We start from the raw sequence: 13,124 nt of genomic DNA on the forward strand, positions 1-13,124 counted from the left end.
TTATTTAACTTACTAGTATTATCATTTGAGTTGATGTTGTTCTTGTCATCAATGTTATCACCCCATGATAAGGTTTACATGGGGCAGATAAACTCAATATTATTAAGGCTGTTATTATGATTTTCAAATTATCATTATTATCTTTATTTTATTTTTTTCTGATTTTCAAGTTGCCTATCAATTTAGGTATAAGTATGTCTTTGTAAGAGTATTGTGATAGAGTTTAAATGCTTTTGCAAGGATGGGATTTTGATTTTATTTATATTTTTTTTATTTTTTTTATTTTTTAAAACCATTTTTTCTTTCTTTTTATGTTTTGATTAAAAGACTTGACATGTTTACAAGATGTAGAGCAACATGTATGTGCTGTTTTGTTTTTCTTCAAATAAAAAGTTGAATAACAATAAAAAGGAATCCATGAACCAACCAATGACACGTCTCGATTGCACTTCATTTTATTGACCACTAGATGTCCTACTGGAGCACTGTGAGTCATTGAACCATGTTTTGTATAAAGTGTCAAAGCTTCAACAAAGCCTCGATCAGCCATCACTATATGTGTGTCTTATCTTTTTTTTTTATTGCATTTTATTATAATTTTTTAATTTATTTTTTATGATTTTCTTCATTCATTTATTTATTTATTTATTTTCTATTTGCTTTGGTTTTTTTTTGTATATTTTGACTATATACTTTTGGTGTTAATGTTTATTTTGTACTTGCCTAATCTATGGATGTATTGGATAAAATTAAGTATGCTCTGACAGTTGATATAATTATGCCACCAAGGAAAAAAAACAATAAAAAATAATTTTGAAAGAAAAGAGAAACCACATAGCTGCAGAAGACATAAAACAACACTGGTTGCCTTCTGACCTTCCTACCTCCTGAACTAGCAAAGAGACAATTACAATTTGGACAAAGAACAGCCTGCCGTGATATAATTTGCGCCAAAATAAAGTGCATTTAATACATGGGTCTCAAACTTGCGGCCCGTGGACCAATTGCGGCCCTCATAATGATATTTTGTGGCCCCCACCTTGATATGAAAGTTTAATGTGAGTTTTATAGGTATGGTACTTTACCGTGTTGTGTGTGGTAATTTTGTGTCTTTTTAAAAAAAATAATTTTGTGTCTTTTTTAAAATTAATTTTGTGTCTTTTTTAAATAATTTTGTGTCTTTTCGTAATATTTTGTATGTATATTTTTTTGGTAATTCTGTGTGTTTTTTTTTTTGTGGTAATTTTGTTTCTTCTTTAAGTAATTTGGTCTTTTTGTGTCTTTTTTAAATTATTTTGTGTATTTTTTGGTAATTCTGTGTATTTTTTGGTCATTTTGTGTCTTTTTTAAATAATTTTGTGTCTTTTCGTAATATTTTGTATGTATATTTTTTTGGTAATTCTGTGTGGGTTTTTTTGGTAATTTTGTTTCTTCTTTAAGTAATTTGGTCTTTTTGTGTCTTTTTTAAATTATTTTGTGTATTTTTTGGTAATTCTGTGTATTTTTTGGTCATTTTGTGTCTTTTTTTAAGTCTTTTTTTGTAATTTTGTGTCTTTTTTTGATTATTTTGTGTCTTTCTTAAGTAATTTAGTTTTTTTTGTGTCTTTTTTTGGTTATTTGGATACTGCCTCCAGCGGCCCCCAGGTAATTTGAGTTTGAGACCCCTGATTTAATATGTTCATAAAACTTATATTTACGGTCAAAACAACACAAAACCACTTCAAAATGTAAACATATTTAACAACAAGCAATATGCGTCGAGAGTAACATCATAAATCAATCATAAATTACTTATTTTCCAAAGAAAATAACATAATATCAAGTGCAGGAAGGTCATTGATGATGTGTAAAATAACATTCACAAATATACAAACATATTAATTCAATAATAAATACAATTCATAAACAAATTTAGGATTAATAATTGCATTTTTACCAACTGTCACAGACAGTTAAAAAAAATCTCTTCCAGAATGTTTTGCTCTTAACCCATAAGAACCTATGGTGACACAGGTGTAACAAACACTTTAAATCTTCTAGAATCTCTCATATTCAGCTTTATGCTTCACCTTTACTCATATATACCCAGCTATTTTGCGCATTTTTGAATAATTTTCATGTCTTTGTAAGTCATTTTGTGTCTTTTTTGGTCATTTGTGTCTTTTTGTGTCTGTTGTTGTGTCTTTTTTAGTTATTTTGTGTCTTTTTTTTGTCTTTTTCAGTCTTTTTTGGTCATTTGTGTCTTTTTTAGTCATTTGTGTCTTTTTTGGTCTTTGTGTGTCTGTTGTTGTGTCTTTTTTAGTTATTTTGTTTCTTTTGTTGGTGATTCTGTGTCTTTTTTTGTCATTTTGTGTCTTCTGTGGGGTTTTTTTGGTTATTCTGTCTTCTCATTTTGTGTCTTTTTTGGTGATTTTGTGTCCTTTTTTTGTGATTTTGTGTCTTTTTTAAAGTAATTTAGTGTCTTTTTTAAAGTAATTTAGTGTTTTTTTCAGTAATTTTGTGTCTTTTTTTAGTAATTGTGTGTCTTTTTTAAATAATTTAGTTTTTTCTGTCATTTTGTGTCTTTTTTTATAGTAATTTTGATACTGCCTCCAGCGGCCCCCAGGTAGTTTGAGACCCCTGTTCAAGAAGATTTAAAGTGTTTGTTACACGGGTGTCACCGTGGGTTCTTATGGGTTAATGTCAATGGGGGTTTTGGAGTTCCTGTCACTTTTCGGGGCACAGAGCAAAAAGTTAAAGTCAGAAAGTTTATTTTCATAGTAACCTGCCTAGAACAAGCACAATTTTCCCAACTTCTAAACCAGTAATGATGTATAAAGAGTCAAAACTTCGGAACTTAACCCAAGTTTAAAATATTTTTTTTTACCATTAAGTTCGAATGTTCCTCTCCACTCTAGCTGTGAACACTGAATGCAACACACACTCATGTAAAAATGTGAAAAAAGCTTCTTCTTTTTTTTTCGTACCAAGATTCAAATCATTTTTAAATAATTCTAAAAAGTTGAATAATATCCAAAATGTCCAAAAGATGGGGAATATTTTACTGTTTGAATGGAGTTTCTCGCTGAAAGTATGAATGACTAAATAATGCATGAAAAAGTGTCAAAACAGTAAAATTTCTGCCTTGTTTGTCATTAATTTGAATGGAGAGAAGAAAAAAAAAATATAAAGAGTATGTAGAACATTTCTTAAATTATGAATCTTAAGTTACGAATGAAAAAAATAGCATCAAGAACGTTAAATGCCTCCAGCATTCCTAACAACTAGTAAAAGTAGTAGGAAATGTGCTGAGGCGTTATAGAGAACAAAATAGTAGTATGTAGAGACAGAGGTCCCAAAAACAGCTTAAAAAGCTTCAGAAACGAAAAGAATTATGGAGATTTAGTGATTAGATGTGAGCTGATTCAAACAGACTTTGTGGTTGCAGAGATTTACTCAATTAATTATGCGCATGTCATTTTTGTCATAAAAATATGGAAATGGAGTAATACATTTTAGTCAATTAATGTACAATATGTGTTGACATTAAGAGGGTAACAAGATTGCTATAGAAAGTTTGTATTGCAGAGATTAATTAATATAAATAACAAATAATGTGGGATTATGTATATAAAATCTATATAAATCTAAAAATCCTCTATGGAATTAGCAATCATGGCTAGCAGTGTGAAGTTACATTTCTCTAATACATTTTATTTTTTAAATCCACATATTCTACATATTGATATTTAAAACATACACCAGCAGTCAGGAGTCTGGACACACCTTCTTATTTAATGGTTTTTTATTATATTTTCTACATTGCGGAATAATGTTAAAGAATCAAAACTCTGTGTGATTATGTAATAAAGTAACACTGAAAATAGTTTTAAACAGACCAGAACATGTTTTATATTAAGATTCTTAACAGTGACCTTTAACCTTTTGCTTTGATGCTCTCAAACACATTCACAAGGCAAAAAATTCCACTAATTACCTTTTTGAAAGCAAAAACTTTCACCAGAACGAACCAAAGTGCAGCATGTGATTCTCTTAACTTGCTGCATCAGGTTTTTACTGAACTATGTCACTTCCAGTAGTCATGTCGTCCTCCTAACTACCGTATTTTCCGCACTATAAGGCGCACCGGAGTATAAGCCGCAGCAGCTAAATTGAATGATGTGTACATATATAAGCCGCACTGGACTATAAGCCGCAGGTGTTTTAATGTTTAATGACCATATGTAAGGGTTGGTGCTCAGAGGGGATTGTGGGTAAAGAGATGGCTGCTTGAGGAAGCTTCTTTTACAGCCAGATTGACTGTCTTTAACTTAAAAGCTGCATCATATGCATTTCTACCTTTGTTTTCCATAATGAGGGTTTGTGCATGAAAACTTCCTTTGCACAAACTATCTCGCTCTCGTAATGTCGGTCTGTCTCTCGTTCTGTCTCTCGTTCTGTCTCTCGTTCTGTCTCTCGTTCTGTCTCGTCCTGTCTCTCGTTCTGTCTCGTCCTGTCTCTCGTTCTGTCTCTCGTTCTGTCTCTCGTTCTGTCTCGTTCTGTCTCTCGTTCTGTCTCTCGCTCTGTCTCTCGCTCTGTCTCTCGTTCTGTCTCGTTCTGTCTCTCGTTCTGTCTCTCGTTCTGTCTTGTTCTGTCTCTCGTTCTGTCTCTCGCTCTGTCTCTCGTTCTGTCTCTCGTTCTGTCTCGTTCTGTCTCTCGTTCTGTCTCTCGCTCTGTCTCTCGTTCTGTCTCTCGTTCTGTCTCGTTCTGTCTCTCGTTCTGTCTCTCGTTCGGTCTCGCTCTGTCTCTCGCTCTGTCTCTCGTTCTGTCTCTCGTTCTGTCTCGTCCTGTCTCTCGTTCTGTCTCGTCCTGTCTCTCGTTCTGTCTCTCGTTCTGTCTCGTTCTGTCTCTCGTTCTGTCTCTCGCTCTGTCTCTCGCTCTGTCTCTCGTTCTGTCTCGTTCTGTCTCTCGTTCTGTCTTGTTCTGTCTCTCGTTCTGTCTCTCGCTCTGTCTCTCGTTCTGTCTCTCGTTCTGTCTCGTTCTGTCTCTCGTTCTGTCTCTCGCTCTGTCTCTCGCTCTGTCTCTCGTTCTGTCTCTCGTTCTGTCTCTCGTTCTGTCTCTCGTTCTGTCTCTCGTTCGGTCTCGCTCTGTCTCTCGCTCTGTCTCTCGCTCTGTCTCTCGTTCTGTCTCGTTCTGTCTCTCGTTCTGTCTCTCGTTCTGTCTCTCGTTCTGTCTCTCGTACCACTCTCGGTTTCACTTTTACTTTTGCGCGCTACCTGTTTCACTCTTTTCCGGCGCCCTGCCAGATTGGCTCGGGGTCCTTCGTCTGCCGCTGATTGCGGCACGGCGACTCCGACAAACTAAGTAGCTTTCGACACAAATACACACAGACAAGTGAAAAATAGCTTAAAAGTATCTGAAGGACCCCGAGCCGATCTGGTACGTACACCTGCCTCCAGCTTTTCCTGCTGGAGCCCGCCGCTCCTCGCGGACCGGTCATAGAGCCCATAGAGTTAAAGTTGGTGGACTGTAACCTGTAACATCCATAGATTTAGGAGGTAACCTAGTGGCCGTTAGCTGTAAAAATCCATAGATTAGCCGCACCGCGATATAAGCCGCAGAATCGAAAAATGGGGAAAAAGGCGCGGCTTATAGTCCGAAAATTACGGTACTTCACTTCCAGCATTTACATCATTTATTTACTGTTTAAACTGTCTTTTAGAGCCTAAACAGGAACTGTTTGGCCCGAACCTTAGAGAAGTGCTGACGGAGCACAAATTCAACCAAACTGCAGCTTTTTGTTACCTTTGTGAACCTTACCATGTCCTGCTGCCGGTAATGTCCCAATATCACAAAGAAACACAAACTTAGCATACAGAAACAGTATGACTGCATAACAGTGATGGAAAACCAATAATAAAATAATGAAACAAAATATTTTTTGAGTGTTTGTGAAAATTTGAAGACCAGAAAAACTTCTAACAACAAATAAATCAATAAAAATGTAAGGATCTAAAAAATTACATTATTGACAAAATAACATTAAAACTAATAAAAACAATAATCCAAAACCCAAAATTAGGCATGAAGAAACAGCTGGTTTGGCTCAAAAAACGCTTAAGAGGACTTCATATGAACGCGTTGGTGACGTCTAAGGTTACTACTCTGAGAAAACATTTTCCCACATTGGTCACACCAGTACGGTTTCTCTCCAGTGTGAATGCGTCGGTGGACATTAAGGTGAGCACTTCGTGACAAAGTTTTCCCACACTGATCGCAGCTGTACAGTCTCTCTCCAGTGTGAATGAGTTCATGGTGTTGCAGGCTTTTTGCCGTCGCGAAAGCGTTCCCACATTGGTCGCAGCTGTACGGTTTCTCTCCAGTATGACTGCGTTGATGCACTGCCAGATTTCCTAACTGAGTAAAAGCTTTCCCACATTGATCACAACTAAATGGTTTCTCTCCAGTGTGAATGCGTTGATGTTGTTTCAGGCTCTGTAACCTGGCGAAAGTATTCCCACACTGGTCGCAGCTGTACGGTTTCTCTCCAGTGTGAATGCGTTGATGTTCGGTCAGGCTCTGTGCCGTGGTGAACGCACTCTCACAATGGTCACAGCTGTACGGTTTCTCTCCCGTGTGAACCCGTATATGGATCTTTAAACTGCTAGGCCGTGGAAAGGATTTGTCACAGAACGGACAGTGGTGTTGTTTGGGTCCTTCTCTTTCTCCCTGTTTCTATAGCAACAGACAGACAGAAAGAGAGAGAGAGAGGGTCAGTGAAATGGAGAAAGCTATCTAAAACCATCAATAACATTTAGAGCACGTCTGTACAACATAACCCTCAATGTTCAAGTGTGACCAGTTGGTTACAGTTAGTTTATTCCAAGGTGGGAATAAAAAGAAACAGTAACACTATGACCCGCCCTCTACTGCCCCTCATTGGCTTTTTTTATGGTTAAAAAAAATGCATATCATGATATTGGCAACATTCCTACTTCTTGATGTAATGGTTAAAGTTGTTTTAATCACAAAAAGCTACTTACTCCCTGTCACTAAACACATGCAGCTTTCAAAATAAGAGCTCAGTGTGTTAACAGAATCCACCACAGAACTTACAAGAAGACTGTCAAAATAAGATGCCTTAAATAAAACATACAAGAACTTTTATTCTCCTTTTACAAAATTCATTAAAATATGCCCCCAGAACCCCTAAATGGTATTTTTATTATTTTCTCATACTCAAGAGTCAATGGTAAATCTTTTTGTATTTGGCAACTGTTGAGATTTGCACTTCACACCATATTTTCTATGTATTTTGAAGTATTTGGTAATATCGTCAAGAATATCTTTATCGCATAAATAGCCTGAAATATCGTGATATTCTTTTAGGGCCATATCGCCCACCCCTAGTTCATAGACAAACAAATAAACAATAATTATATTATCACAACAGACCATTAACCTGATTGAGCAGAAAGACTGACAGCTGGAACAGCCAATCCTCAGTTGTCAAATACAATATTAATATTTATCTTGAGAATATCAAACTATCAGCTACAGAGGCAAAATGTATTTCTTTAATATTGGCTGAATTCCTGTTGCTGACCAATAGAGACAAACGCCACGCATCACCATCTGAAGACCGCCAAACAAAACCAGGAGCTGAAACTCTAACAAACTGCCTGTTTCTAGCTAAAATGATTAAATATAAACTTTACCGAAGAATCCACATTCTACTATAACACCAGTTACATGCTGCCGAATGATTTAGTTTAAATTACAGAAATAGTATTGAAGAAAGTCTTGGGAAAAGTGGACGACGTGAGAAATTCTCCAAACACACCATGTGTGGGATTTAATGAAAACAGGTAGAGACAAATGTTCTGGTCAGAACAGCGAGTGACCCCGCCTTTTTATGGAAGTAAATCTGTGTCTTCAGAGTTTGAAATAAAAAAGACGTTGAATTTCTAGCACTGAATATTTATGCATTGAAATTATGCATCTGAATGTTTTTCAACGTTAAAAATTCAACCTCAAAAAATTCAACCTTAAAAAATTAAAGCGCAAAAAATCAAAACCTCAAAAAATTCAACTGCAAAAAATTCAACCGCGAAAAATTCAACCTAAAAATTTGCGTTTTAATTTTTTGCGGTTGAATTTTTAACGTTGAAAAACATTCAGATATATAATTTCAATGCATGGGCTAGAAATTCAACCGCAAAAAATTCAACCGCAAAAAATTCAACCGCAAAAAAAATTCAACCTCAAAAAATTAAAACGCAAATTTTTAGGTTGAATTTTTTGAGGTTGAATTTTTTGAGGTTGAATTTTTTGCGGTTTCATTTTTTGCGGTTTCATTTTTTGCGGTTTCATTTTTAACGCTGAAAAACATTCAGATACATAATTTCAATGCAGAAATATTCAGTGCTAGAAATTCAACGTCTTTTTTTATTTCAAACTCCGATGACACAGATTTACTTCCATACCTTTTTATCCTCTGTTATTGAAACACAAAAGGTTTGTGCGTATTTCACTCCTATGAAGACTGACTCACACTCTTTGATTTCCTGGAAATGTTCTCATGTGATACTCTGGGATTTCAGGGGAACTTCTGAATAGAAGTCAAAACTACGGGGTTAGAACACTGACAAAAATCGCGCGAGCGAAAACACATCTGCACGCGCATTATTTCGTGTCACGCGCACTTTTTTGATCTTCGCGCACATATTCAGCAACCGCGTGAAGCAGATTCTCCCCCGCGCTCGCTTGCAGTGGAGCTCTGCTCGCGAGGAGCTTTGACACATTGGGGGCGGGGCCAAGGCTGACCCCGGGCCTCTTATGATTGGTCATTTTCAAACCCTCCACGTGGCCTTTTCAGTTTACTGCTGACAGCTGGGAGCGGCGGCATCATCTAAACCAGCAGTTCTCAACCTTTTTGAGTCGCGACCCCCAATTTAACATGCATGTTGTCCGTGACCCCCACTCACTGAACACAATCTCACACACACAGTTCAGATCACCCGAAAAAGACACAAAATGACCAAAAAAAGGAAACAAAATGACCAAAAAAGACAGAAAATGACCCAAAAAAGAAACAAAATGACCAAAAAAAGGAAACAAAATCACCAAAAAATACACAAAATGACCAAAAAAAGAAACAAAATTACCAAAAAAAGGAAACAAAATGACCAAGAAGACACAAAATTACCAAAAAAGACACAAAATTACCCAAAAAAAAAACCCAAAATGACCAAAAAAAGGAAACAAAATTACCAAAAAGACACAAAATTACCAAAAAAGACACAAAATTACCCAAAAAAGAAACAAAATTACCAAAAAAAGGAAACAAAATGACCAAAAAAGACACAAATTGGCCACAAAATGATAAAAAAAGACACAAAAAAAGACACAAAATTACCAAAAAAAAGACATTAAGTGACCAAAAAGACTAAAACACATGAACACTTTAACACAGTGGAGACAGAGCTGACCTCCAAAATGATTTGGCGACCCCCAGAAATCATCTCGCGACCCCAAATGGGGTCCCGACCCCAAGGTTGAGAACCACTGATCTAAACAACAACAACGGTTGTTTCATGACGTTCAGGACCACAACTCTACGCTTCATCACTGGTAATAAAAAGGTTAAAAAATGCTGTTTCTTGTTACTAAATGATCATACAGTATCTCCGCGTGACACGAAATAATGCGCGTGCAGATGTGTTTTCGCGCGCGCGATTTTTGTCTTTTTTTGTGATTTTTTTTTTGTGTTCTAACCCCACACAAAACCTGATCTCAACCCACCTGCACATCTAACAGGCAACAGTTGCCTCAGCTAAAGAGTGTGTTGCGGTTGTTGCTTTTAAGCATTTAATTATGATGATGATGATATTTAACATATATGGTACATTTGCAATCAAATCCTGTCCATGTTCATATATTTACAGGGAGAGGGAGAGACGTGTGTTTCAAACATTTTTTAACCAAAATGTTTTATTCATGGTTGTTCCAGTAATATCCTTGTAACAGAAGGCCAAAATAATCTCAGTCACTAATATAAAATCATCTTTAATAATCTTTATAACTGTCACATAAGACAGAAGACCAGCAGATGACTGTGTTTAGTGTATTCCCTCTGGAAATCCATTAGAAACAAGTGGAATTAGATTCACCTGTTTGCTATTTTTATGCTGCTAATATATATATATATATAACCAAAATCATTATCAAGACAACCATGGAGAGTGTCTAGATATCAGCTCTCTTAAACTCTTATGAGCTATTTTTTGGTAGGGCTGGGCGATATGGCCCTAAAAGAATATCACGATATTTCAGGCTATTTTTGCAATGACGATATTCGTGACAATATTAGGAAATACTTAAAAAGATATAGAAAATATGATTTTTTTTAAGTCTGTATAAATAATTAAAAGTCTAAAATGTAGTGTGAAGTGCAAATCTCAACAGTTGCCAAATAAAAAAAAATTACTCTTGACTCTTGAGTATGAGCAAATAATAAAAATAACCATTTAGGGGTTCCGGGGGCATATTTTAATGACATTTTGTAAAGGAGAATAAAGGTTCTTGTATGTTTTATTTAAGGCATCTTATTTTGACAGTCTTCTTGTAAGTTCTGTGGTGGATTCTGATAACACACCATGCTCTTATTTTGAAAGCTGCATGTGTTTAGCGACAGAGAGTAAGTAGCTTTTTGTGATCAAAACAACTTTAATTGTTAGCTAATATTAACCTTACGCCACTACATCAAGAAGTAGGAATGTTGCCAATATCATGATATGCATTTTTTTTTAACCGTAAAAAAACAAAAACAATATTATCGTGAACGATATGATATGGCACACCCCTATTTTTTGTTATAATTTTGTCCAAACAAATGTACCTTTAGTTGTACCAGGCATTAAAATGAACAAGAAATTGAAGAAAACAAGGGTGGTCTAATATTTTTCCATGACTGTAGTATATACATAAATGTATGCGTGTGTGTATAATATGTATATACACAAATATAAGCAAGAAAACAAAAGACTTGTTTTACAATCTATATGTAATTACTGTATACATACTTACTCCAGTGAGTAAAAGGTTTTTCATATTACAGTACATTCAACCACTCTAAAATACAAATCTGACCTGTAACATCACACATCACTGATTCACACTTAAAGTTACGTTTTTGTTCACAGTTAGAATAACCATATAAACCATATTATAGGCACAAGTGAGCCTTGTTTTCTTTCCACAGCCTCTATAAGATGAGCAGGAGCTGAACTATTTATATATTGTGTTATGATCCAGAAGTTGATAAGCTCACAGCATCGTTAGCTAATTAAACAGCCGTTAACTTTCCCCTACATCTACTCATTTAGAGGGGATAATCCACCCACATGCTTTAATGCATTTAATTTTTATTCTGGTGTGCTACTTTACATGTCTTCGATTCAAACGTGCATCATGAAGACGCTGCAACGTCATCACGCTGCTCGTACTTCCTGTTAACTATTGAGAGCTTATAAATACACTACTGGTCAAAAGTTTTAGAACACACCAACTTTTCCAGAATTTAATTGAAAATGATGCAGTTTAATGTCTCAGTGTACTCTGAAATTAATGCACATTTGCAACATTTAAAATTCTTTATTGAGCATGATAGTGTTTTGAAAGTAAAAAAAAGATTCAAAATCACATTTTATGTTGGACTAAAGGACTAAAGAAAGACACAAAATGACCAAAAAAAAAGACACAAAATGACTAAAAAGACACAAAATGACCAAAAAAAGACACAAAATGACCAAAAAAAGACACAAAATGACAAAAAAGACACAAAATGACCAAAAAAAGACACAAAATGACCAAAAAAAGACACAAAATGACTAAAAAGACACCAGAAGACACAAAATGACTAAAAAAAAGACACAAAATGACCAAAAAAAGACACAAAATGACCAAAAAAAGACACAAAATGACAAAAAAGACACCAAAAGACAAAAAAGACACCAAAAGACCCAAAATGACAAAAAAAGACACAAAATGACAAAAAAGACACAAAATGACTAAAAAAAAGACACAAAATGACCAAAAAAAAGACTCAAAATGACTAAAAAGACACCAAAAGACACAAAATGACTAAAAAAAGACACAAAACGACCAAAAAAAAACACAAAATGACCAAAAAAAGACACAAAATGACAAAAAAAGACACCAAAAGACACAAAATGACTAAAAAAAGACACAAAATGACTTACAAAGACATGAAAAGAATTCAAAAATTGAATTTCAATAAAAAACTGGAAAAATTGGGGTGTTCTAAAACTTTTGACCGGTAGTGTATGTGTATATATATATATATATATATATATATATATATATATATATATATGTATACATATATATATATATATTAATGAGAGGTTCCAACGATCCGCCATTGCTGTAAACAACAACAACAACAACAACAACAACAACTGGTCCATTAGAGTGAACGGAGATGTCGCGACTGTCTTATTAGACGGATCTGCGGCCATGACGTCAGCTGTGACGTGTGATCAGTGAATAACAGAAGAAGAGCCGTTATAACGGTTGGTGGTTTGTTACTAACTACAGTAAAGAAAGAAAGAGAAGACAGACACACGCCGCCATGTTTGTGTCAGGGAGCAGAGAAGAAGAGGATGAACTCTGACCTCAGCATCGCTGCTGTCACAGCTCGAGCCTGCTGCTGGTCTACCGGGGACCTCCGGGTCCCGGTTCTCCTCCATCCCGCTCTGTGCTGCTCCTGCTCCTGGTCCTGGTCTCCTCACTCTGGATCCCGGTGCAGATCGGCTCGGGCTCCTCTTCCTTCGTCTGCTGATTACGTCACACAAACGCTATCTACAGCAACCCCACTAGGACAAACTAAGTTGCATTCGACTTTTTGATAGATAGATAGATAGATAGATAGATAGATAGATAGATAGATAGATAGATAGATAGATAGATAGATAGATAGATAGATAGATAGATAGATAGATAGATAGATAGATAGATAGATAGATAGATAGATAGATAGATAGATAGATAGATAGAGATGCAAATTGACCAAAAAAGACACAAAATGACCAAAAAAAGGAAACAGAATGACCAAAAAAAGA

At 35.5% G+C, this 13,124-nt stretch overlaps 1 pseudogene; it reads right to left on the reverse strand.

Annotated features, from left to right (window-relative positions):
* LOC131989060 (zinc finger protein 208-like) overlaps positions 1 to 12,781 on the reverse strand; it is a 403,618-nt pseudogene extending 390,837 nt beyond the window's left edge.
* Positions 12,782 to 13,124: the final 343 nt, after the last annotated feature.

The sequence above is a fragment of the Centropristis striata genome, chromosome 17 (assembly GCF_030273125.1).
Source record: "Centropristis striata isolate RG_2023a ecotype Rhode Island chromosome 17, C.striata_1.0, whole genome shotgun sequence".
NCBI classification, from domain to species: Eukaryota; Metazoa; Chordata; class Actinopteri; order Perciformes; family Serranidae; genus Centropristis; species Centropristis striata.